Source organism: Sciurus carolinensis, chromosome 16 (assembly GCF_902686445.1).
Source record: "Sciurus carolinensis chromosome 16, mSciCar1.2, whole genome shotgun sequence".
NCBI classification, from domain to species: domain Eukaryota; kingdom Metazoa; phylum Chordata; class Mammalia; order Rodentia; family Sciuridae; genus Sciurus; species Sciurus carolinensis.
Window position 1 is genome coordinate 30,390,950 of NC_062228.1, and position 25,615 is coordinate 30,416,564.

General features: G+C 39.9%; 1 protein-coding gene and 1 pseudogene across 8 annotated transcripts in view; one reads left to right on the forward strand and one right to left on the reverse strand.

The window, feature by feature from the left end:
• Positions 1 to 25,615, reverse strand: part of Chd9 (chromodomain helicase DNA binding protein 9) — a 237,933-nt gene that overhangs the window by 157,906 nt on the left and 54,412 nt on the right. For 4 of the 8 annotated variants that reach the window (XM_047530068.1, XM_047530064.1, XM_047530067.1 and 1 more), the window contains exons 1-2: positions 13,543 to 13,824; positions 10,026 to 10,113 (exon numbers count right to left, since the gene is read on the reverse strand). The exons of 1 other annotated variant lie outside the window; for it this stretch is intronic. The gene's annotated coding sequence lies outside the window, so the exon portion shown is untranslated. Of the gene's footprint in view, positions 1 to 10,025; positions 10,114 to 13,542; positions 13,825 to 25,615 lie in introns of those variants that run through there. 3 more of the 8 variants (XM_047530062.1, XM_047530061.1, XM_047530060.1) reach the window with 2 other exon arrangements.
• LOC124966054 (60S ribosomal protein L5-like) lies at positions 6,432 to 7,230 on the forward strand (annotated as a pseudogene).

The window sequence follows — 25,615 nt, forward strand, 5'->3', positions numbered from 1 at the left end:
TCCCCAGCCCTACAATGATGCAATTTTGAAGTTTAATTTCCAGTCATCCCTCAGTGAAGAATTCTACTTTCAATTGATAAGATAATTCTATTAATGGAACCAGGTAGGACAGCCAATTTCACAGGCTCTAGAAAACTATCTTGATTGGAATTCTGGCTTCATTGCTTACTATGTACATTAATCCTAGGCAAGCCATTTAATCATTTTGAAGCTCAGTTTCTTTATCTGTAAAATGGAATAGGTTAGCAGTAATCACATAGAACTACTGTAAAATAATACATGTAACAGCACTGTGTAAACACTCAGTGTTTTCAAACTATGCTTCTTGGAATGCTGGATAATATTCAGCCATTGCAAGGAAAGAAAGGGATTTAGGCCTTTCCTTCCCCCAAGAACGATTTCACCCTTGAATATTTTGCTTATATTTTGTCAACAGTACCCTTCACGTAGGATTTCTAAAAAACAAACAAACAAAAAAAGCATATTTGGTTTAAGAAACTGAAAACACAAACCTGGTAATCTGTACTACTTAAATTATTAACATCTTTCTCTACAGATTGCTAACCATTTACTAGATGCAAATACTTATTTTATTGGCATTCACACTTAAAATCTTTAAAACATAATCTCATCTCTACTCATGGTAAAAGCTGAATGAGGATAAATAATTTTTGAAACTGAAATTAGATTACAAATTTCCTAGTTGCTACTGAGGCGGGTTCAAATTTCCCATCAGTTCAAATTTCCTAATTGAAGTAGTCTGAAACATCAATTGCACTCACACCAAATTAAGTATAAATATACATTCTAAAGCCAAACAAATTTGAACTAGCACTAAAAATAGGAACCTTCCAAATACAGGGTTTTTCAAAAGTTTAAATATAAAAACTAAAATGTGAGACAGTCTTGATTATCACTACCTAACTTAAAGTGCTATTGTAGGGTTTAGAAAAAATATATTAAAAATATTGAAGAGGGGGAGTAGGAAAGTCACTCAGTGGTAGAGCACTTGCCTAGCATGCATGGCATCAGGTTTGATTCCCAGTACTGCAAAATATATATGCTTAATTAATGTAGTCTTCCCTCTCATACCTATCATCTCTATCATCTCCATTCTGCCTTCCCAAGAGTCTATAGTTATTCAAACCCTGCCACAACTATTAGGCTTCTCTAGAACTCCTCGAATTCTTCTACCAATAATCTCCAATGTTGTCTTATCACCTTCAATACCCTGGTGACTTTTTTTCATTCACTCAATCTACCATATTGTATTACAATCACCACTGTAATTTTATCTCCAGGTCTCATCTAATTCAATTCAATTAATATTTTCTGACTATTAATATATTTATTATAAGCACCTTATTAATACAAGGTTAATACTAATTTATACACTTTACCTTCAATGTGGCTCTCGCCTCTGCTTAGAAATTTTTAAATTAATTTCCTTATGCTTCTAGGCTATCTCTTTATAGTTATTTTATGTTATCTCTCCTCAAGTCTTCATACTAACTTTCCCTTTTCACCCAAGGAAGTCTTACCTCTTAAGTCTTCTGAGGGCTTTCAATTGAAATTCACCACAAAATCAAGAACCAAGTATATGTCTTTATACCTATCCTGTGTTGACCTACCTATTCTCAGGAAAGGAAGCATGGGACTTCTCCAAAGATCTCCTAACACCATTCCAGTCTCTCAAAGGGACTTGTATCTTCATGTTCCATCTCTCTTAGGATCTTTAATCAAATTTTTACAATTGCCTGCTTCTCTTCTAACTTTGAGCATTGGCACATCATCTCTATCTTAACCAAAAGATACAAACCAAATCATCCTATTCCTATCTTTCCATTAAATGCTGAAATACTGAAAATAAGTGATTCACTGCCTCTGCGATAGGAATCTCCTGCACACAGGAGTTCTTGAAATGCAGAAAATGCCCATGAACCTTTGCTATACAATAAGCATTCCTGAGCAACCCAGCCCATATCCCTAAATTACCCCTTGCCCCTTACCCTTGACCCATGCCCTTGCTTGCAAAAGTAACATGAAGGCAACGCACAAGCTCTGGAAAAATTGGTGTGAAATTGTGTAACTCTGTCCTGGCTCCACCTCTAGTCTAGTCCCAAGCAACTGTCCCTCTATAAATATTAACAGCCCACACCAAGTTGTGGTCTCCCTCAGGAGAAGGCCCATATTACTACTTGAATGCGTATTACTTATTTTATTGGCAGTCCACCTAAAAGACGTCTCTTCCCTGAGATAGTCAGAATTCTTCCTTGAATGCATCTCTGCTTTCCTGAATAAATCAGTCTCTGACCGGTAAGTGCTGAAATTCTTGCCCAAAACTTATGCCAGGGACCCCACTTGACCTGAGTGAAGATCCCCTCTCTGGGAACTCCTCAGATCTCCAGTGACATCTTCATTATTCTAAATATTTATTGACCTGTTAACCTTTTGTGTTTTGTAGTTTCTGCCAGTATAAAATTACTGCAACTATACTATCCATGGTTATTTCGCAGACAAATCCAAAGGCTTCCTTAATCCCTGTCTTTGACCAGGTATAAATAGCCTTACAAAACATTTGCTATCACTAACCAAAGTGACAACAGAAACCAAACACAAATGTTGTCTTTCATATAAAATCTCCCTTCATTTATGCATACTCACTTATCAAATACCATTTAGGTTTTTAGTGCCTTAAGAATAAAGACTATGGCTGAGTGTGGTGGCACACACTTTTAATCCCAGCAGCTCAAGAAACTGAGGCAGGAGGATCCCAGATTCCAAGCCAGTCTCAGCAACTTGGCAAGGCCCTAAGCAACTCAGCAAGACCCTATCTCAAAATAAAAAATATAAAGGGCTTGGGATGTGGCTCAATGGTTAAGTGTCTTTGGCTTCAATCCCTGGTAGCTACCTGCCAAAAAAAAAAGAATAAAGACTACACTCAAATGGGAAAAAAAAAAAAAAATCAACTATGACATTGCTCTTGGGTAGTGCTAGGAAATTGGTCATTTCTGACAAGTTTCAATAAAAATCTCAGGTATAACATAGAGCTTTGTAATACTTTCTCTCCTCCTTCTCTAGAACCTTATTCTAAAGTATACTATACATTTTCTAATAGTCATGAAATTTACCTTGACAAAATACTTTCTCTTCCTGTCTCCTTAGGTAACATTTCTTTAAGCTATATATTTAATGCTTCACAAATTTTATTCCCTAAAATGGTATACTGTTCAATAGACCTTAAAAAAATAAACTTTTGTAAGGCTCAAGAAAAGACAACAGTGCTGGGCGTGGTGGCCCATAACTGTAATCTCATCTACTACAGATGATAGAAAGTTCAAGGACAGTCTAGGCAATTTAGGAGACCCTGTCTCAAGATAGACTTACAAAAGCTGATGATGCAGCTCAGTGGTAGTTTCCTAGCATGAATGAGGACCTAGATTCAATTGTCAGTACCATAAAAAAAGAAAAAGAAAAAAGTGACTTTTATAATTTGACTATTACTTCAAAAACAGGAAATTGTGTTCTGTTAGAACTGGAGGTAATCCAAAAGGCACATTGGTGCACACCTGTAAGCTGAGGAAGTAGGATCATGAGTTCAAGGCCAGTCTCAGCAATTTAGTGAGGCCCTAAGCAACTTAGCAAGACCCTATCTCAAAATAAAAAATAAAAAGGGCTGAGTATGTGGCTTAATGGTAAATTGCCACTGGGTTCAATCTTCAGTGCCCCTCCACAAAAAAGAATCTGCAGTATTCCAAAGGGTATATCATAGGTACTCATTTTTTAACTAAAAAAACTTCCTGCTATCTCATATGCCTTTCTATTGTATCTCAATGAGGCAGAAATAGCTATTCATCATCAAATAGCTATCTTTGGATTTTTTTTTAAAGGAACAAAAGACTTCAATTGCATTAGTATGTTAATCAAATCACATAACTGAATGTGGGATAACTGGCCTTTTCATACACTGCTAAAAAAATGTAAATTAGAACAACAAATTTGGAAAACAATAAGGCATTATCACTAATGTTGAACATACCTGTATCCCATGCTAGTTTTTTCACTCCTAGAAATATAAACTTCACAGAAATATTTGCACATGTGTACCAAGTGATATACTTGGTAATGTTCACATCAATATTATTCACAGTAGTCTAAAATTGAAAACATGTCTATCATACATTGGAATCAACAGCAATTAGAATGAAAGAAATACTCCTGCATGGGAAAACAGAAATATTACACAGAAGAGTTTACTAACCCAGACACAATGACCCACACGTACAATCCCAGCAATTTGGGAGGTAAGGCAGGAAGATCACAAATTCAAGGCCAGTTTGAGCAACTTAGCAAGATCCTGTCTCAAAATAAAAATTAAAGAACTAGAGATGTAACTCAGTGATAGAGCACTTGCCTAGCACATACCTCGTCTCTGGGTTTGATTTATAGGGGGAAAAAATTTGCCTAGTAGTCAGGTCACCACTGGGAAGATAGAATGGCAGTGATATGTATATGAGGGGAGCTTTTGGGCTGCTGCTGCTAATTTTTTTTTTTTAATTTGGGTGGTAGTTTGAGATGTGTTCACTTTGTAATAAATTATACATATATATATATACACATATAAGATTTATATACTTTTCTGCATATATTATGGTTTTAAAAGTTTTTTTAAGATGAAGTGTTAAGTAAATATTTATAAGCAACAGAGAATATGTCATTTAAAAAAAGTGGCAAATATAGGGTGATCTCTGAAAGGGCCAGTAAATTCTGTACATTACTGATTTCAACACATTTTCATCAAAATAGAATAAGTATGTTCATATATTTTGAGATGCAATGAATTCACTAAATTATATAATCTGAGTCTTCCCTAATATGTAGAGACCCTTGAGAATTCAGTTTCTCCGTACCTAGTCTGTAAAACGGACTAAATAAGTACACCAAATCTATAATCCTAAATTTCTAGATTTATTTTAGATAAAAAGATCAGTTTCTTAAAAAGTGAAAAAAACAAACAAACAAAAAAAAAAAAACACTTTTAGTGGTAGTGGGGATTAAACTGAGGACACTTGAACACTGTGTTACACACCCAGTTCATTTTCTTTTTTGAGATAGGGTCTCACCAAGTTGCTGAAGAGCTTGCTAAATTGCTAAGGCTGACCACAAACCTGAGAACCTCCTGTTCAGAGTCCCAGATTTACAGGATTTAAAGTGTGAGCCACTTCATTAAGGTGGAAAAACTCTTTTGGGGGAGACTAGGGATTGAACCCAGGGGTACTTTACCACTGAGCTACATCCTTAGCCCTTTTATTTTTTTTGAGACATGGTCAAACTAAACTAAATTGTTTAGGAATTCACTAAATTGCTAAGGCTGGCTTTGAATTTGCAATCCTCCTGCCTTCATCCCCTCTAGTAGCTGGGATTTCAGGTGAGAGCCAGCATTAAAATTGTCTTTCACTTTTGTGGTGCTGGGGATCAAACCCAGTACCACGGCTACACCTGGCACAATGGTGCAGGTCTGTAATCCTGAAGACTCACTCTCAGTACTAAATTCCTTTTTAAAAATAAACATTGCAAAGATAGAAACTAACCTTTAAATATTTTAAATGTACCTGATCTGTGACATGGAATACAATTTAAGACAAAACTAACTTGGTATAATCCCAGCAATTTGGAAGGCTAAGGCAGGAGGATCTCAAGTTTGAGGCCAGCCTAAGCAAGTTAGCAAGACCCCATCTGGTGGAGGGATTACAAATTTAGTATCTGGCTGCCGGAGAGCAAATGATCGACAAGGCTGCTATTGTGCTAAGAATATCAATACAAATTTTAAAAAAGAACACTAAGACAACAAAACTTATATTCTGCACCATGACCTATATATTTACTCATCTAATATTATCTAGGTTGAGTATCTCTTACCTGAAATGCTTGAGACTAGTAGTGCTTTGGATTTTATAACATGTCCATATGTATACATGAGCTATCTTAGTGATGGGACCCAAGGCTAAACATGAAATTAATTTGTTTCACATACACCTTCCACATGTAGTCTAAAGATAATTTTATACAGTATTTCTATTGTGCTTTCATTTTGACTGCAATTCTCCACAGGAGGTTAGGTATGGAATTTTCCACTTGAGGTATCAAGACAGTACTCGAAAAGTAATGGATTTTGATGCATTTTAAATTTCAGATTTTCAGATCAGGGATGCTTAATCTATATTACTTCTTTCACAACTTTACATCTAACATAATCTGAATTATGAGACTATTTACAATAAAACTTCAAAAACTGAAGTAAATTGTTAAAAAGATCATCTCAATTACCATTTTTTTTTTTTTTTAATTAATATACGGGTTTTTCTCCCCTGTAGTGCTGCAGGGCCTGCAGGTCTGTGTGAAGCTGCAGACCCAGGTCTCTGTTCCACGGGATGGGGTTTATTAAAGTTGGCAAGAATAAGGCCTACTTTATGAGATACCAAGTGAAATTTAGAAGACCAAGAGGGCAAAACTGATTACTATGGTTGCAAACACTTGATCACCAGGATGAATATAAGTCAACACACCCAAATACAGGATGATAGTTCATGTAACTAACAGAGATATCATTTGCCAGAGTGCTTATGCCCATATAGAAGAGGATATGATAGTCTGTGCAGCAATTTGTACTGGCCTGCTGGTCTTGCAGGCTTCTCAGTAGGTTTGGTATGAACAAGATCTATGAAGGCCAAGTGGAGGTGACTGGAGATGAATACAATGTGGGAAGTATTGACAGTCAACCTGGTGCCTTTACCTGCTATTTGGATGCAGGCCTTGCTAGAACTACAACTGGCAATTCAGTTTTGGGAGCCCTGAAGGGAGCTGTATATGGAGGCTTGTCTATCCTTCATAGTACCATACAATTCCCTAGTTATGATTCTGAAAGCAAGGAGTTCAATGCAGAAGTACATCAGAAGCACATCATGGGTCAGAATGCTGCGGATTATATGCGTTATCTAATGGAAGATGATGAAGATGCTTACAAGAAACAATTCTCTCAGTAAATAAAGAATAGTGGAGGAGATGTATAAGAAAGCTCATTCTGCTACATGAGAGAAGCCACTGATGAGAAGAAGTACAAGAGAAGTTAAAAAGAAAAGGTGGATCCATCCTAAAATGTCCCTTGCCCAGAAGAAAGATGGGGTAGCTCAAAAGAAGGCAAGCTTCTTCAGAGCTCAGAACAGCTGCTGAGAGCTAAACCAAACAAGTTTTTCTGTGAAGTTTTTTCAGATAAAGATAATAAACTTATTGAACAAGCAGTTATTTCTGTGTTGAGCTCTTGTTATGAAACTGTAGGAAATGACCTGAAATATAAAAGAATTTTACAGTTTTTCCTTTAAAAAACTATGTGTAGCTTTTTCCAGAAAAAGTCCTCTTGTGTGTTGACTTCAACAGAGTTTATACCTTTTTCTCAAGCAACAGACCAACAATGATCAGTAGAAAATACTTCTTCTGTCCATTTATTATAACCAGATAATTAGAAAAAAACATACCTTTAAGTATACAATATTAAAGTCAACAAAACTGGTGCTAGGGCTGGGGAGATAGCTCAGTCGGTACAGTGCTTGCCTTGCAAGCACAAGGCCCTGAGTTCAATCCCAGCAAGGCTAAAAAAAAACAACAACAACAACAAAAAAAAACTGGTGCTAATCCATGGTTTTACATTTTGAGAGAATGCCAATGAAAGTCACATAAATTTAACACATTAACCAACTTAAGCAGAAAATACTGGGGTTTTTTCACCATTGGTGTCTCAGTTTTGGTTGGTTGAAGGGTACATGCCAGATCTGAATATACATATGAAAATAACACAGAAGAGAACAAAATGTTAAGCCCTGCACATCAAGTTCACATGGGAAAAAAATTGGGTAAATCAATATGCATGCGACTTTAAGAAATAGCCCTTTGGGCCCACAGGAAATATTGTTTGTAAATGGGAAAACTATTACTACGCTGTCTTCCATTATTTTAGTCTTGCTCATAATGGTCCTGCTTTCACCACACGTCATTCACCATGAGATTTCTTGTTGATTTTGTTCTGTTTTGAGGTGCTGGGGCCTCATGTGTACTGGGCATGTGCTCAATCAGCTATACCCTTACCCCAAGATAATCCATTTTAAAGGGTTTAGTTGGCTGGTTGATAATAAGATGGACCCATCAAAAAATCTTTAGGATAATGAAATTCAGTTTTGGACACTAAAAGTACCTGCATGTTGTCAAGTAGTACACTTCCTGAAGTTAAAAGTCACTCCAGCTATACATTTGATGTCTGAGGTTAAAAAGTGTACATAAGTCTACAATACAATAAACCATGCTACTAATTCCCTTGTCCAGACACAGTGGAACACACCTTGTAATCCCAGCAGCTCAGGAGGCTAAGGCAGCCTCAGCAATTTAGCAAGGCTCTGTCTCAAAATAAAAAATAAAAAGAGCTGGAGATGTGGCTCCATGCTGAAGTGCCTCTGGGTTCAATCCCTGGTACCAAAAAATAAAAATAAAAAATAAAATCTTGCGGTAGAGTGCTTCTGGGTTCGATCCCCAGCACCCCCCCAAAAAATAAAATAAAATAAAATCTTTAAAATATAAACATGAAACTTGCTATGGCATTACACATGTAGTTATATCTATTCTGAGGTACCTATCATGGTCACATAAAGGCAAACTCCACTTTCTGAATACTTGTCTGGGAATGGTACTCAAAACATCATTTCTTGCCAAACTTTTTTTTCCCTTCATCATCTTCATCTCAATCACCTGTCACCATCTTTCTAGTTCCTTAAGTCAGGAACTACCAGTGAAATAATTTTTGACACCTTTCCTCTAACATCCAATCAAGCCATCATCAAGTTGGTAATGCCTCATCCTACCCCAATCTCACCATCTCCTCTTTCTCTCTTATATGTATGTATGTATGTATGTAAGAGGAAAAAGTAAAGGAAATATATGGGAAGAATATAATGCTTTCTTTCACCTCCACAGCTCCCACCCCAATTCCAGCTAACATTATGTCTTGCAGGGACAACTATATATTAAAATATGTTTGCTTCACTCTTGTCTTTCTCCGATGCATTTTCACACTAGTATTTTTTTATGGGGAAGGGTGACAGGGATTGAACTCAGGGGCACTTAACCACTGAGCCACATCCCAACCCTATTTTGTATTTTATTTTGAGACAGGGTCTCAATGAGTTGCTTAGTGCCTTGCTTCTGCTGAGGCTGGCTTTGAACTGGAGATTCTCCTGCCTCGGTCTCCAGAGCTACTGGGATTACAGGGGTATGGTACCCGGCTCACACTGATATTTCTAAACTCTAAATTCTTTCTTGACTCATAGCAAACAAATTTTTCTCTTCCAAAAAATCTTTTTCCTCTTTACTTGTCTGATTTCTTATTATGTCTCAATTTAAAAGTCACTATCTGAAAGAAGCCTTCTCTGACTACAAAATCTAAAATCCTGCTCCCTGTTTTTTTTTTTTTTTTTTTTAATTTTTGTTTTTAGTTGAAGGTGGGCACAACACTCTCATTTTATTTTTATGTTGTGCTGAGCACTGAACCCAGTGCCTCACGCATGCTAGGTGAGTGCTCTACCATTGAGCCACAACCCCAGCCCCCCCAAATCCTGCCCCTTTATCTCACAGAAGCCTATTCTTTTCACTGACTTCATCATAAATTGCCATTTTACATTTACTTGTTCTTTTTTTTTTTTTTTTTTTCATTTACTTGTTCTTTACTTATCTCCACAGTTAAACTATACATTTCATGAAGGTAAAGATCACTGAACTTAATATGTAATACATAATAAATTAATAACATTTAATTTTTTTAAAGAAATTTTTGTAGTTGTACATGAACAGCATGCCTTTGTTTATATTTTTATAAGCTGCCAAGGATAGAACCCAGTGCCTCACATTTGCTAGATAAGCGCTCTGCCACTGAGCTATAGCCCCAGCCCTTAAATCTGTTTAATGAATAAATGGATATGAACAACCTGAAGTCCAGAGAATAAATTATAGCTGAAAAGTGGCTTCCCCTTCTCTGGATCTCCCATTGTCACTTGAACAGCTCTCCAACTGTTTCTAAAAAAGAAAAACAAAAATGTTCCTGAAAATGTAAAAAAAGATGTAAGGAAGTTATACATGACACATGAAATAAGTGAGACAAAGAACAATGTTTCATGGAAAGAAGAAATCCCTAAGGGCCACAACCAGAGATGAGGGCCAGGCATGGTGATGCACTCCTGTAATACCAATGGCTTGGGTCGCCTGAGGAACGAGAATTGGAAGTTGCCAGCCTCAGCAACTTAGTGAGACCCTGTTTCAAAGTAAAAAATAAAAAATGTCTGAAGATGTGGCTCAGGGGTTAAGTGTCCCTGGGTTCAATCCCTGGTGCCAAAAATAAAATAAAACAAAAACAAGAGATGATCTTATTCATAAGGTGGAATCAGACCTGAGTATTCAAAACGGTAAGTTCCAAGAGGTGCAAAGGAAATGAAACCCCAATAAGGAAATAAATAGAAGCATAAAGTACTAGATGATAGCACCCACAGGTAGTAACTTATCTTTACAAAGTTAAAAAAAGTATAAAAAAGCAAATCTTACATTATGTAAGAAATCTATATCTCTTAAGACTATAACAATTACAAAGAATTTAAAAGGTTAAAATTCAAATCATTCTCTTAAGTGTCCACAAATCTCTTATAACTCATTTTTGGTTTTTAAAGTTTTTCAAAAGGGCTGGTGATACAGTTCAGTGGTAGAAAACTGGCCTAGCATGTGTGAGGCTATAGATTTGATCCCCAGCACCAAAGGGCTGGAATGGGGGCAATATATCAAAGTACATGACTGAGCTGGGAGTACATAGCTTAGTAGTAGAGTGAGTGCTTGCTTAGCATTGCCCAGGTCCCAGGTTCCAATCTCCAGGCAACAGGAAGAAAAAAATAAAAAGTTTTTCAAATACTTATATAACGTGCTTTCACCAGTTCTCATGCTGACCAACTACTGCAAGTTTTGATAGTCTTCCCTATGCTTTATTCACTGTACTGATTCTCTACTGATTATCTGATGAATTTCTCCAGTAGATCTGTCATTTTTTTTTTCTTTAGACTCTGACCACTTTAGAAATTTTCCTTTTATTTTTAGTTGGCTTTTTCTTCTACTACATTTATATCAACAACACATGTTAACCCTTTGGAATATCTAAAATTTTCATGTACCAAAATTAATTGCATTAGATAAGAGGTTTGAAGGTAAAAGTTTCTCAAAATACTACATATATATATATATATATATATATATATATATATATCTGCCCTTTTCCCTTTTTAAATTTTGTTCTGATATAGGATCTTGTTAAGTTGCCCAGGTTAACCTCAAATTTATGATCCTCTGGTCTCAACCTCCAAAGTAGCTAGGATTGCAGGTTTGTACCATGGTCAGTTTCATTAATCTTAATCTCATCCTAAGTTTTTTCATTGAAGATGCTTTTTTGGCTTTGTGAATACCTGTCCCCCTTGAGATTTTTCTTTAATAAATGTGCTTTGCAAAAGGTCAACTCTACCACTAACTTGCTTTTAAACATTGGCCTTTTCTTAACACTTGAAATCCAAATATAATTTTTGTTATTTCCAAGGACAGACCTCATGAGATACTGAGAACCCTAAAACTAGAGGAAACTAAATTTTACACTGAAGAAATCTAAAGCTGACAGAGGTCAAGAAACTTGACTATAGCTACTTGAGTTAAGTCTTGATTCTCTCCAACCAGTACTCCCTCCAAGTCAAGAAGAGGGTTTTACTGGTCATATCACGATGTTGCTGTTGTTGTTTTTAATGGTTATTTCCTATGTCCTTAGGACAGCATCTCCTCCTAGTCAATCACAAGTTGTGTTTTTTGTCGTTTGATTTTCTTACATTATCCACCTCCATGAAATTCTTCATGATGAGTTACCCTTAACCAGTGCATTTCATGTCCATATTACATGTCTGTAGTCTACAGGAAACTCCCTAAGGACTGAGGCTTACTAATATTTATTTGTAGTACACTGTAACTTTTTGATATTGTCAAATTCACTGAAGAAACAGTCTTCAAGCTACATAACAGATTTAACTTGCCCCAAGAAACAATGTTTTTCACTTAAAACTTATCAAATACCCTATGTAAGTTTCCATGTTGTCTGCCATTAGCAAAAAGCTGCATCTAAATTAAAGTTCTGTAAATCCAAAAGAACAGAAAGAACACTATGATCATCATTTTGCACTACAAAGAATTTAAAAACCTCCTTCTGCAATGTGGAATCTCTTCAAGTTCACATTCTGTATATTCAAGTGTTTGAAGACCAAGTGGTTCCTTTAAAACTAACTGCATGTAGAGTTTAGGTAGAAAGTAATATCACACAAGATAGGAAATCTTTTCAGTTCAAATCATGGTTAAGAACTGGAAAATGTGAAATCACAGAAAAAGAAAAGGTGAAAACCAGCATGCAATACTGAGGAACTAAACTGTGAGAGTGATTTTATTAATGAAGATAAACTTTATTTAATAGGGGGAAATCCGAAGATGTATTTCACATAAATGGATAAAAGTCACAAGTGTCAAATTCCAACCGTCAGCAAAGAAATTGTGTAGCACTACTAATATTGCGACTTTAATTTTTGTCTACTTTGTTCCAAAAAGTTTTATTTTTCTTTCTTTCTTTTTTTTTTTTTTAAAGGCAAAACAAAACCAAAAAAGGAACAAACAGAAACCACTCTCTGAGCTGGCGGCTGCGACAAGCCAGTAAGACACTCAGGCTTTCTGAATCGTTCTTGGCTTTGGGATGGATGTCGGAGAAGAGAGTCCTGGAACCACCCATCGCGTCCCACACCCAGACAGACATCGAGAAGGAGCAGCACTGGCCGGACTCAAATGGGCTGGCGGGGTCCCGGCCACGCTTCAGAGGTGGAGAGGCCCTCGGGGATGCCCCTCGGGGCGGAAGAACACAGGAAAAGCTGGGTGCTAGGAACCAAGAGGCGAGGCCTGGGAAAGTGCCGGGGGCGTCCCGTGCTCCGGAGCTCCCGGCACTCGCGCGGGACGCCCTGTCATGAGTCACGCAGGCGAGACAGCAGGCGGGGGAAGAGGTTGCAAGGATGGAGGGAAGCCCGACCCTCGGGAGGGAACCCAGCCCGGGGGGTGGCTCCGACCTCTCGCGGGGCGGGGAAGGGGGGCCCGCCTCCCCCACGCCCCGCCCGCACCTCCAAGCAACGCAACAGGCGCGGTGGCCGGGTCCCGACCCCAGGGTCTGCGGGCTGGGGGGCGGGGGCAGCAGCCCGCAGCCATGACAGTCGCGGGGCGGGCCGCAGGCCGGCTGGGCCGCACGTGCGGGCAGCACCCCCTCCCCGGCCTCCCCGCGCGCCCGCCCCTCCCCGGGCGCTAGCCCCTCACCTCAGGCGGCGGCGGCGGCGGCTGCGCGGCCCTGCCTGCCCCGACCCCCCCGGCCGAGCAGCGGCGGCGGAGAAGGCACGTACTCACCGCCGCTCGCTGGCTCTCGCGCTTCGCCATGACTGAGGCGCCCCCGCCGCCCCCTGCCTCGACCAAGACTGACACGCGCGGCTGGCCTGGCGGGGGCAGCCGCAAGCGACCACCCGGCTGACAGAGCACTCTCCCTCCTCTCCCTACCAGTTGAGCCGCAGCCGCTGCCCCGCGGTGTCCCTGGGCTTCCTCCCCACGCCTGAGGCAGCGGGTGGTAGCGGCGGGCAGCGGCGACACTTACCCGCGGCGCGGCCAGGCCCCCCTGTCAGCGCGGGGCCGGGAGGGAGAGGAGGGAGGAGTGAAGGGGCACCGCCTCCCCCGCGCCGCCACGCACCCGCCTGATTGGCCCAGTTCACTCCCCCAGCGCGACCCCACCAGCCCCTGCGAGCGGCACTCCAGCAGCACCGGCGCACCATTTGCATATTTGTACCCGCGCCGCTGATTGGCTAGGGCGCGGGGAGGGCGGTGATGACCGCCGCAGCTCCAGTCGCCGCACCGGCAACATTGGGCTACCCCGGAGGGAGGATTCCCCCTGGCCGCTCCCCTTCCCTCACGGCCCGGCTTGACCTAGAGCAGAGGGCGGTGGAAGGCGGGGTCGCCGTCCTGCTCCAACATGGCCCCGCCGCGCCACCGACCCAATCGCCGGCGCGGTTACTCCGGGAGCCCCAGGCGGCCTCGGGGCGGGGAAGGGTTGGGACCGGGCGCCCTCTGGCCGGAGCACTGAGCAGTGCAGTGGCCGCAGCTCCCCTCGCTGCCCCAAGGCGGCCGCCACGTCAGGCCGCGCCCTCCTGGCTGCCTCTCCCTCTCGTCTCCCGCCCCGCAGCCCCGCCGCCACGTCAGGCCCCGGCGGGCACGCCCCGGCCGGGAGCTGACCAGTGGCGGGGTCGGCGCCGAGGTCACTCACACAGGGCATCTCTAGGCCAGCCAGGGTTCGCCCAGGAAAAACGAGGGTTTCCAGAAACCTCCCTTTAAAACGACCGTGAATTCCTACCTACGTTCTCCTTTCGCGCGAGATCCGGGGCACACGCGCCTGTGCTGTAAATCGGGAGTATGGCGAGTGCCGCCGCGATGATGCAGCGATTCAGGCCAGGTGCTAAACGCCTGCAGCGGAAAGACCCAGCCCAGGGCTGAAACCTGGTCTGCCCAAGGTTCAGGCTTAGGTTCCAAATTGCACAATTAGGAAGAGAAAGAAAGAGGGGCCGGAGATCAAATGGGATGGGAGAGCAACACTGGTTTAGGAGTAGGGGGCTTACTGGAAAACTCACTGTCCTACGAAGGAGTTGGGGGCACTTGGGTTCCGTCTTTGTCATTAATTAACCCGGTGACCTACATTAAATCATAACGTGTCCCAGGGCCTCGGTTTTCCCTTCTGTAAAATGAAGAGGCTGGACAAGTTTTCTAAAAGCCTTCCAGCTCTAAAAAGTCTACTTTCAGGCCCAGAGCTGACCTTATACCTAATTAAAATTTTAAAATCCATATTAAAACACAAGATAGACGAAATAATTAAATGTTTGAACTTCACAGTCTGTTTGTTGAAAGCTGTCGGGCTGGGGTGTGACTCAGTGGTGGATCACTTGCCTAGCATTTCCCTGTGTTCCATCCTCAGCATCGATAAATAAATGAAGTGAAATAGCACTTGCTAGCAAACTGTTTACTGTTTTCATCTCCATTTTGGGTAATACCTAACATTCACCTGCCAGTTGATGGCAATCTCTTAAGTTTCAGCCTCCACAAAGGAATGGTCAGGGTCCTTGTTTATGCCTGACCAGAACAGAATGTCCGCTGTATTCACAGTGCTAGTTGCTCAGTAATTTCACTCCTCATGAAGACCCTCCAGAGTAGATCAACACAATTGTACTTGAGATACTAAAGGGGCTGGGAGGAAACCCGGCCAGGAATAAGAATTACAATTACAGCCTAGAGTTCCCTCCAGTATACTTAACAACCCCCATACTGTACTAGAATAAGGATGCACAGGAAGAGTTAATCATGGAGCTCCCTACACTACTTCTTATTTGAATAATGCTTTGGTTTGCAAATTCAACTTGTTGAGTCAAATTTAAGGCCAGTAACATCCCATTTATCTGGCATCATAGAAGATTAAGATAGCCCATATACATGAAAAACTGGCTGCTTTAAAGAACTGTCTTCCCACCATCTGATGGAAAACTCATGTTTTCTTAAATACAACTCTGAAAATTACTTATACTTGGTGATTAAAGTCATTATAATTAAAATTATTAACATTATTGTGTCCTATTCTGTCCACAAAAGTATTTGGGGGTGCCGGGTCCTGGGGATTGAGGCTAAGGTGCTCTACCACGAAGCTACATCCTCAGCCCCCACTTTTAAAATGTTTATTTGAGACAGGATCTCACTAAATAGCCCAGGATGCCCTCCCAGTCCTCCTGCCTCAGCCTCCTGAGTTGCTGGGATTACAGACACTCACCACTGCAATCAGCAAAAGTAGAATTTGTCCCTATAATAAATGGTTTAGAATGCTGTTTTTATTTTCAATTTATGTCTGTTTTTTTTGTGTCGTCTTCCTCACTAATGAGCTGACACTTCTCAATGTGCCTACCAAACAACCAGCTTCTCTACTTTTTTGATGTTTGTATACCATACAAATTTAGACACAGATAAGCTTTTATTAGTTTAGACTCTCCAGTTTTGAGTAAAGATTTTTTTGGTAAGGTTATCCTGCAGATAAACTACATGAGTTCTTGTGACATCTATTTTGATTGTTCAGTGACTGGTTTTCACTTATTTTTAAAATCTTGGTAATATTACGAGTAACTGAAGTTTATGGATATGTGGACTCCAGAGAAGTTACAGCAGAAGATGAATCTCAAAGTTTAAGAACTAGATCAGTACATATGATTACCCTTTGCAATTGAATCAATATTATGAACAACATCAAAATCTAGCAACACTGGCCTACTGTTCCTGTGAGGCAAAGGAATGTCCAAAGCCAAGTGGTAACCACATTCTCCAAGTCCCCTCTTCCCAGTCTAGGTTAAGAATGGCTACATTCTTATGCAATGTCTTTCAAAGCAAAAAGGCCTCACATCTGTGGATATAATTAATTTGAATCACCAGAAAGCCTGCGCTATGATGGAGGGATTCTTCACACCCTGAATAAAACATCCTACAATAGGTGTCATTTGCTGAAATTTAGTCCCAAAGCTCCACAAAATTTGTTATTTCATTTTACCTTCACAACCACTCGATGGATTATTTTTTTCCCTCATTTTACAGAAGAGGGTTCAAAATCTTGCCCTAGCCATACAGAAAAAATATTCAAACTTATAACTATCTGATCCCATCAAGCATGGTGTCACAAGCCTATAATCCTGGGTACTCAGAAGGGTGAGGCAAGAGGACCACAAGTTTGAGGCCAGCCAGAGCAACTTGGTGAAACCCTGTCTCAAATAAAAAAGGACAGGGAATGTGGTTCAGTGGTAGAGCACCCCTGAGCACAGCACTCAATCCTCAGAACTGTGGGAAAAAAACAAACCTGTCTGCCTCCAAAACCTGCAACTCCTAACCATTATGCTATATCCCTCCCTCCAGCCTGAGTTTCTAACTCCATGTTAATCAAGCATGTTTGTCCTTCCTTTCTCCTCTCTCTCTCTCTCTCTCTTTCTCTCTTTCTCTCTCTTTCTCTCTCTCTCTCTCTTTCTCTCTTTCTCTCTCTCTCTTCCTCTCTTCCTTCCTTTCTCCCTTCCTTCCTCCCTTCCTTCCTCTCTCCCTTCCTTCCTCCCTTCCTCCCTTTCTTCCTTTTCTTTTCTTTTCTTTTCTTTTTTCTTTTCTTTTCTCTTTCTTTCTTTCTTTCCTACTGGGGATTAAACCCAGTATCTTGCACATGCTACGCAAGCACTCCATCACCGAGCTACATCTAAGCACGTTTTGTAAGTAACTAATTTGCCACCTTAAAGAAGGGAGTTCCTGCAAAGGCATTTGATTCAGGTCACCAAAAGAATATCCCACAATGCAAATTTGTGGACTTTTCCTGCAAGTTTGAGGAATATGAACCAATGCTTTAGTATACGTTCACTTTGGGGAAAAACTGATACCATCAAGATCATGAAACTTCAAACCAAGGATTAGACCTGCAAAGGTGATACTCACATGTTCCAGAATAACCCAATCCTAGTTTATAAGGACTGACTGGCCCAAGGCACTATGAGACTGAAGAAAGAGAAGCAGACAGAACCAGGATTACAGAGTGTGGATTATCGGGGGACTTAATGACATAACATGGTGTAGGCAGCAACAAGACCACTTGTATCCTCACAATTTGGGTCAGATAGAGGGACATATTTATAGTACAGGATAAAAGTGACTTTATCCTGGCTGGAATGTACCTGGTTTATCTTAAGACAATATACAAAGAGGCACATCCCTGGAGCCAGGGTCAGTTGTAAAGTTCCACATTTGACTCTAATGGTTTATCTATTATAGTTTGCTGGGAAACTATGCAGGAAAAACGGACTAGGACTATCCTGGGACAATACGGTGGTTGACCATGGTGGATATGACCATGGTGGTTGTAGTCATGGTTAAGCTGAATCGATACATCTAGGAGTAGTCCAAACAAGCTTGAAAAGGAAATAGTAGGAAGAACTCAACCCACATTCTGATTTCAAACTTAGTATAGAGTCATAAAAATCAAGAGAGTGTGCTACTGGCAGAAGGACAGACAGATCAATGGAACAGATTAGAGAGCCTAGAAAGAAACCTTTACACATATGGTTGACAAAGGCTTCAAGATATTTAAACCTGCTGGGTGCTGTGATGCACACCTGTAATCCCAGGGAGGCTGGGACAGGAGGATCACAAATTTGAGGACTGCTTCAGCAACTTAGTGAGACCCTGTCTTAAAATTAAAAATAAGAAAAGTGGAACAGGAGCTGTAGCTCAGTGGTGGAACACTTGCTTAGCATGTGTAAGGTACTGGGTTCAATTCTCAGCACCACATGCAAATAAATAAAATAAAGCCCCATTGACAACTAAAAAAATAGGAAAACTTATTGGGAGACTAAAGCAGGAAGATCACACATTCAAGGCCAGCTTGGGAAACTTAGCTGAACCTTGTCTCAAAATAAAAATAAAAGGAACTAGGGATGTAACTCAGTAATAGAGCACCCCTGGATTCAATCCTCAGTGGGGGTGGGGTAGGAAACCTTTTGTGCCTCAATGAACACCAGTAAGAAAGCAAAAAGATGACAAAACACAGACTGAATGGAAATATTTGCAAATTATATACCTGCTAAGGGTTTAAAAGTAGTCAAAGTATCTGAATAGCCATTTCTTCAAAAAGACATATTAATGGCCAATATACACAGGCAAAGGAGCCCAAAACATTAGTTAGAAAAATGCAAATCAGAGGGCTGGGGAGATAGCTCAGCTGGTAGAGTGCTTTGCCTCGCAAGCACAAGGCCCTGAGTTCGATCCCCAGTACCGCAAAAAAAAAAAAAAAAAAAAAAAAAATGCAAATCAAAACCATAAAGATGCAAATAAATCAAAACCATTTTGCACCCATTAGGATGGCAATAATAAAAAAGATAAACAATAACAAGTATTGTTGAAGACTTGGAGAAACTAGACCCCTCCCAGAATTGCTGGTGAGAGAAATGTAAAATGATGCAGCCATTATGGAAAACAGACAAGTTAAACTTAGTTATTATATGACCCAGTGACCCAAGAGAAATGAAACATATGTTCAGCCTGATGTGGTAGCAGACAACTGTGATACCAGCAACTTGGGATGCTAGGGCAGGAGGATCACAAGTTCTAGGTCAATTTCAGCAACTTGGTGAAACCCTGTTTTAAAATAATAAATAAAAAGGATTGGGGATGTAGCTCAGTGATAATGTTCCCCTGGGTTCAATCCAATCCCCAATACCAAAAAAAAAAAAAAAATTCATACAAAACATTGCACATAAATGCTCATAGCAGTATTATTGATATAGCCCTAAAGCAGAAACAACCCCAATGCATAAACAGTGGTGTACCCATAAAATGGAAAACTATATCATTCAGCCATAAAAAGTATCAGGTACTGATACAAGGTACAACACAGATGAACTTTGAAAACATAATGCTTTATGATAAAAGCCAGATTCTATTTCCTGTGTATGAAAGGTTCAGAATAAACAAAGCTACACAGACAGAAAGTAGATTAGTGGTTGCCTGGGGTCAAATTGGAAATAATGGAATGAAGAATAAGAGTAACTGCTAATAGGCATAGGTTCCTTTTGGGTGATGAACTATTTTAAAATTAGATGGTAGGCGAGGGATATATCTCAGTGGTAGAGCATTTTCCTAGCAAATGTTCAAGCCCCAGTAGCAAAAGATTAATTAATTAATTAGGTGGTGGTTATACAACTCTGAATATACTAAAACCCACAGAAGTGTGAACTTTGTGATAAGTAAATACTATCTCGACTAATCATTTAAAACAAAGTGATGCCCAGCCAGTAACTTCTAACTTTGTTATAGTATTATATACATTAAATCCATATACATCTATGTGGACACAGGTTAAGACAAAAAGACGTATTTTAATTACATTATAAAACCAGTTAAGAAGCAAATAATTTTTAAAAATCTGAATATTGTTATAGTGGCACTGTTATTTTTCCCATTAGACTTGTTGGTTTTGTGACTTCGTTGTAATTTGCGTATATGTGTGTGTATGGGGGAGGGCATTTTACTGAGGATCAAACTCAGGGCCTCACCCATGCTAGGTGAGCACTCTTCCACTAAGCCATACCCCCAACTTTATATGTGTTTAAATTCCTGCACCACATAAACATACTAGGTGAGATGCTGTGTTGGGCACAGAATAAAGGATTATTATTCTCATATAAATACTATTAAATTAGTAATAACGTAGAATAAATAATGAACAAATGTGTATATAAAATATCTTCTTGCTCATCTCTGACACTCATTCACAGGTTGAGGCACTAAAGAAAAATGTTCTTTCACTGACCAGTGATAAGTACTTATAAATGTTAAAATGTTTTTAAAAATATTTTACACATTTTATGTAGATCCATAACTTGAATATTTTATGCCCCATTACATTATACAATAGGATATGATATCCATTCTGCAGTAAAGAAAAGTAGCCTGAATAGCTCAGGTACTTCTCTACTTTAGAGAAGGAATCGGAACGTAACTCTAGTTAACAGTAATTTCACATTAGCTCTTGGGACTTGTGAAATTTCTTTAACTTGGTGAAGAGTTGTTAGAACAGTAGTGAAGGATATCGCTAGAAAACTCTTTAGACTTCTTTTTAGGTTCTTGTTCAAGCAGATAGAAATGAGGACTAGCTAAACTTTTAGCTGTAGCTTAAAGCACCTCAAAGACCATTTAGTGCAGCGCGATGGTGCATGCCTGTAAAATCCCCATGGCTGAAACAGGAGGATCCCAAGTTTGAGGTCAACCTCAGCAACATAGCAAGGCCTTAAGTAAGCAATTTAACAAGACCCTGTCTCAAAATAAAAAAGGTTGGGGATGTGTTTCAGTGGGAAATCACCTCTGGGGGGTTCGATCCCCAGTACAAAAAAAAAAAAAAAAAAATCATTTTGCTGCATACTCAGTACTATTTTCAAATCTAGAGACTGCTGATAATAATAACATCCAAATGATATGTTCAGTCAGGAAGCTGTTCTTCAGATTTTTACTCCAAGGCCCATTTAATCAGGGACAGATCTTAGAGTCTCCAAGTTTTATCTAGTTGATCCCCTGCTTTTAGCCAGGAATATACTTCAAAGCATGATTCTACTTGACAGTTCAAATCTCACACTGTGAGCTTTTATAAACAGCTGCTTGTCCTAATCTTAAAAGGTCTTCAGAAAAAAAGAAGTTTTGCTGTTATCCTTGATAAAACATCCCTGAGCATCCCATTCCTTGTTTCTGTGCATCTGCTTCTCTTTGGATAATATAAGCACTCCTGGAGAAGTTGCATCTAGATCAAGTTTGGAGAGATCAAATGCAAAAACATCAAGTGGTGGTTGTTTTAAAAATGAATCCATTCAGCAAGTATTTAAAGAGTATCTGTTGATGTGTCGAGCACATTTCTGAGGGTGGAAATACAACATTGAACAAGTTAGAAATGGTCCCTCTGGCCTCATGGCAAATTATTCCATGGAGTAAATAAATACCAGCTCACTGATTTTTTTTTGTATTAATTTGGGTAATACTTAACATTCAGATATTATAATTGGCATGCTTAAAAAAGCATGTATGATGTATACCACTTAGCCTAAATTCTGATGGAAACTGAAAAAACATGTATTTTTCTAATCAACTGGTTTGCTTTATAAGCATTATAGACATTATATTTTCAGAAGAAATCACCCCATCTTGTCCTGTTTAAGCTTCAAAACAAGAGGAAACAGCACCTGGGGTTCCTGACTTTTTTTTTTTCCTTTTTAAAAAATAGCCCCGATTATACTTCACCTCTCATTTTCTCATGGTGTCATTGACTAGCTTCACACCATTACTTGGGGTGGGGATGGAGCTCAGTCACAGAATATGTACCTAGAATGTGCCAGGCCCTGGGCTAGATGTCCAGCACAACAAAACAGTAAAAGAAATGAACAAAAACCCCCAATTCTTTCCTTTAACAATTACCATAGTCTTGTCTGTTTTTTTTGTTTTTGTTTTTGTTTTTAACTACATGCAAGTTTTGCCTCATATGGATTTCTTTTCTCTCTCTCTCTTTTTTACCATATTTGCATATTCAATTTGAAAATAACATATTAATCAATTTTTAAATTATACTTTTCCCTCCAGCCTTATTGAAGTATAACTGATATGCCAGAAATGAGTATATAATTAATGACAATTAATTGGGAGAGAAACCTGCAGATACCTTCATGTTCCCATCCCCCACAATTCAGGTAATAAACATATCCATTGCCTCTTAAAATTTCTTTGTGTCCCTTTGGGATTTTTTTGGAGGAGAGGGTTATGAAAAGTTATCTCTTGTTAAGATCATGTTTTGAAGCACTCCTATTTTATTAAGACACTATCATCTCTTATTTAAAGGCATTTGGGGTTTATTTGAATTCTTGGACCTTTGGTTGAGGATGCATATTAATTATAGTTGCTTTCTTTGCACTGAATTCCATGGTTTATAGAGGATGAGTAACCACATGCCAACCATGAAAATTAATTCCAGGTTATATAATTGAAAACAAATTTTAATTTAAGAGCAGTGGGCTCCTAGAGAGTTTTGCTGAAATAAATCAGTATAGCTGTTTACTCTGGTTACCATTAGCGGTTAAGTAGTAGTGGCCTCGTATAATTGAAGCAGAAGTCAGTCTTGCATGGTAACAGGAAAGATGCTTGCTCGCTTTCCTTCTTTTTTTTTGGTACTGAGAATTTAACTCAAGGCACTTTACACTGAGCCACATCCCCCAGCCCTTTTTATTTTTATTTTGAGACAGAGTCTCACTAAGTTGCTTAGAGCCTCACTAAATTGCCGAGGCTGGCTTTGAACCTGTGATCCTGTGATCTCCTGCCCAGTCTCCCAAGCCACTGGGATTACAGATGTGTACCACCACACCTGGCTGAAAGGTGCTTTCCTTAAAACATGAAATTCATAGAAATAATTAGGTTTCACATGTACACGTTGATTTCTCATGTATTTTAGATAGAGAAAAAAACCTTTAAAATGTTATATCAGATACTGGGCATGTAACTGGATGACAAAGCACTGGTCTAGCATGTGTGAAGTCTTACGTTCAATCTCTAGTATTGGAAAAAAAAAAAAAAGGTATCCCAGTGATTCAGGAGGCTGGGGCAGGAGGATCACAGTTCAAGGCCAGCCTCAGCAACTTACTGAGACTTTAAAGCAACCTAGTAAGACCCTGTCTCAAATTTAAAAACAATAAGAAGGGCTGGGGACATAACTCAGTGGTAAGCACTCCCACATTCAATCCCCAGTACCAAAATTCACAAACAGTATTGGGGGGTGGGAACATGTCAGGGATTGGAGGTAGCTCAGTAGTAGAGCACATGCTTTGCATGCTCAAGATCCTGGGTTCAATTCCCAGCACCATAAGGGCGCGGCGCACGCATGCGCTCACACACACACACACACACACACACACACACACACCACACAAACCCCACATCATAGAACTAAATGTCTGAGCCCTGTTTGCCACACTAATAGCCTATATTCAAGTGATTATTAGCCATAGGATAAAAGAGGAATTAGGCCAAATCATCTCAATATCAAATATATAATTGAGTGTTCTTTCTGTTCCTCCTTTTTCATTCTTTATCTCAGCGTCATGTAGGATTGTCTAACTTTTTTCTCATAGTCGGCAATTTTTAGTTGGTAAAGTCTTCTCTTTGTCTGGCACCTGGCTCCTAGAAGTGGCTCTCTCTCTTTCCTCTACAGAACGCGTACCCTTTGGCAAGGACACACAGAATGGCTTGTGTAAACGATAAGAAATGTCAGGCAGGTACTTACTATCTGTTACTCCTTGTTCTAGATAACTGAAAGCAACAAGAATATTTTTCTTTCTTTCTTTCTTTTTGGGGTTTGGGGGGTACTGGTGATTGAACCTAGGGACACTTTACCACTCAGCCACATCCCTAGCCCTTTTTATTTTTTATTAGAGATAGGGTCTCACTGAGTTGCTTAGGGCTTCACTAAGTTGCTGAAGCTGGCTTTGAACTTGTGATCCTCCTGCCTCAGCTCCCAAACTGCTGGGATTACAGACATGCACCACTGTGCCTGGCTAACAAAAGTCTTTGTGTTCCTCAACACACACCCCCTTCCTTGTCTCAGACCTTTTCACCTTCTGTTCCTTCGCCTTATCGACTCCAGGAGCTGCTTCTCCTTCCTTCAGGTTTTGCAAAAATGGTTCCTCAGAGTAGCAGCCTTCATGGTCCCCAACTACCTAGTTTGTTCCTTCTTAACACTGATCATGGTCCTGTTTATATACTTACTACATGTCTCTCTCCACTAGAAGGAAAGCGTCATGAACAGGTTCAGTCTTGTTCCTAGCACCTAGAACATGCTCAATAAATGTGTACCTAACACTTGAATGAATTTTGACCTGAAATTTCTGACAGAAAGAACTGCTTATCCTATCTGGTTTTGAACAAGACACTGGATACTCTATCAGAAGTTCTCAAACCCCAAATGTTTGTGATAGAAACTTAATCCTCAAATTCATATGCTGATGTATTGAAGATGGAAACTTGGAGAAGTAATTAGGAGTAGAGGAGGTCATGAGAATGCAGCTCCCATGATAGTGATTTTCTAATAAGAAAAAGAGAGTCCAGTGCTGGGGGTATGGTTCAATGGTAGAGTCCCCTGAGTTACATCCTCAGTAACAATAAATAAACAAATAAATAAATAAAGAGAAAGAGAGACCTGAGCTAAGACATCTGCTCTGTCTCATCCTATGATACCTTCCGCCATCTTATGATGCTATCAGTGGACCTTCACCAGACGCTGAGCAGATGACAGTGCCGTGCTCTGGGCTTCCAAAACCATGTGCTATATAAACCTCTATCTTTATAAATTACCCAGTCTCAGGTATTTTGTCATAGCCACAGAAAACAAACTATGACACTGCACATTAGAAGCACTAGGAGAAACTTGAAAATTTGCACAGACCCTGCCTAGAACTAGAGGTGATGAGTCTTGGCATCAGCATGTTTTAAAAGCCATTTGTATAATGACTTGTGTAGCCCAGATAGGAAAATACTGCTATAGAGCTGGGAATGTAGATCAGTGGTAGAAATACTTTCTTAGCATTTGTGAGACCCTGAGTCCAATACCAGCACTGCAATATGGACACACACACAAAAAAAATCTAGGTTCATGCTGAAAGTTGACTGGAACCTAGTTTCCTCCTCCAATTAGAAAGGCCAAATGACGGTAGTAAAATGGAGAGGACACAGGATTAAAAGGGAAATATCTAAATTGCAGTCCAGGCTTTACCACTGGCCAACCACATAAATGATTAGCAATTTTGTGATTTTTTTTTTTTTTTTTTCTTTTTTGCCTGTGAAGTGAGAATCATAGCCG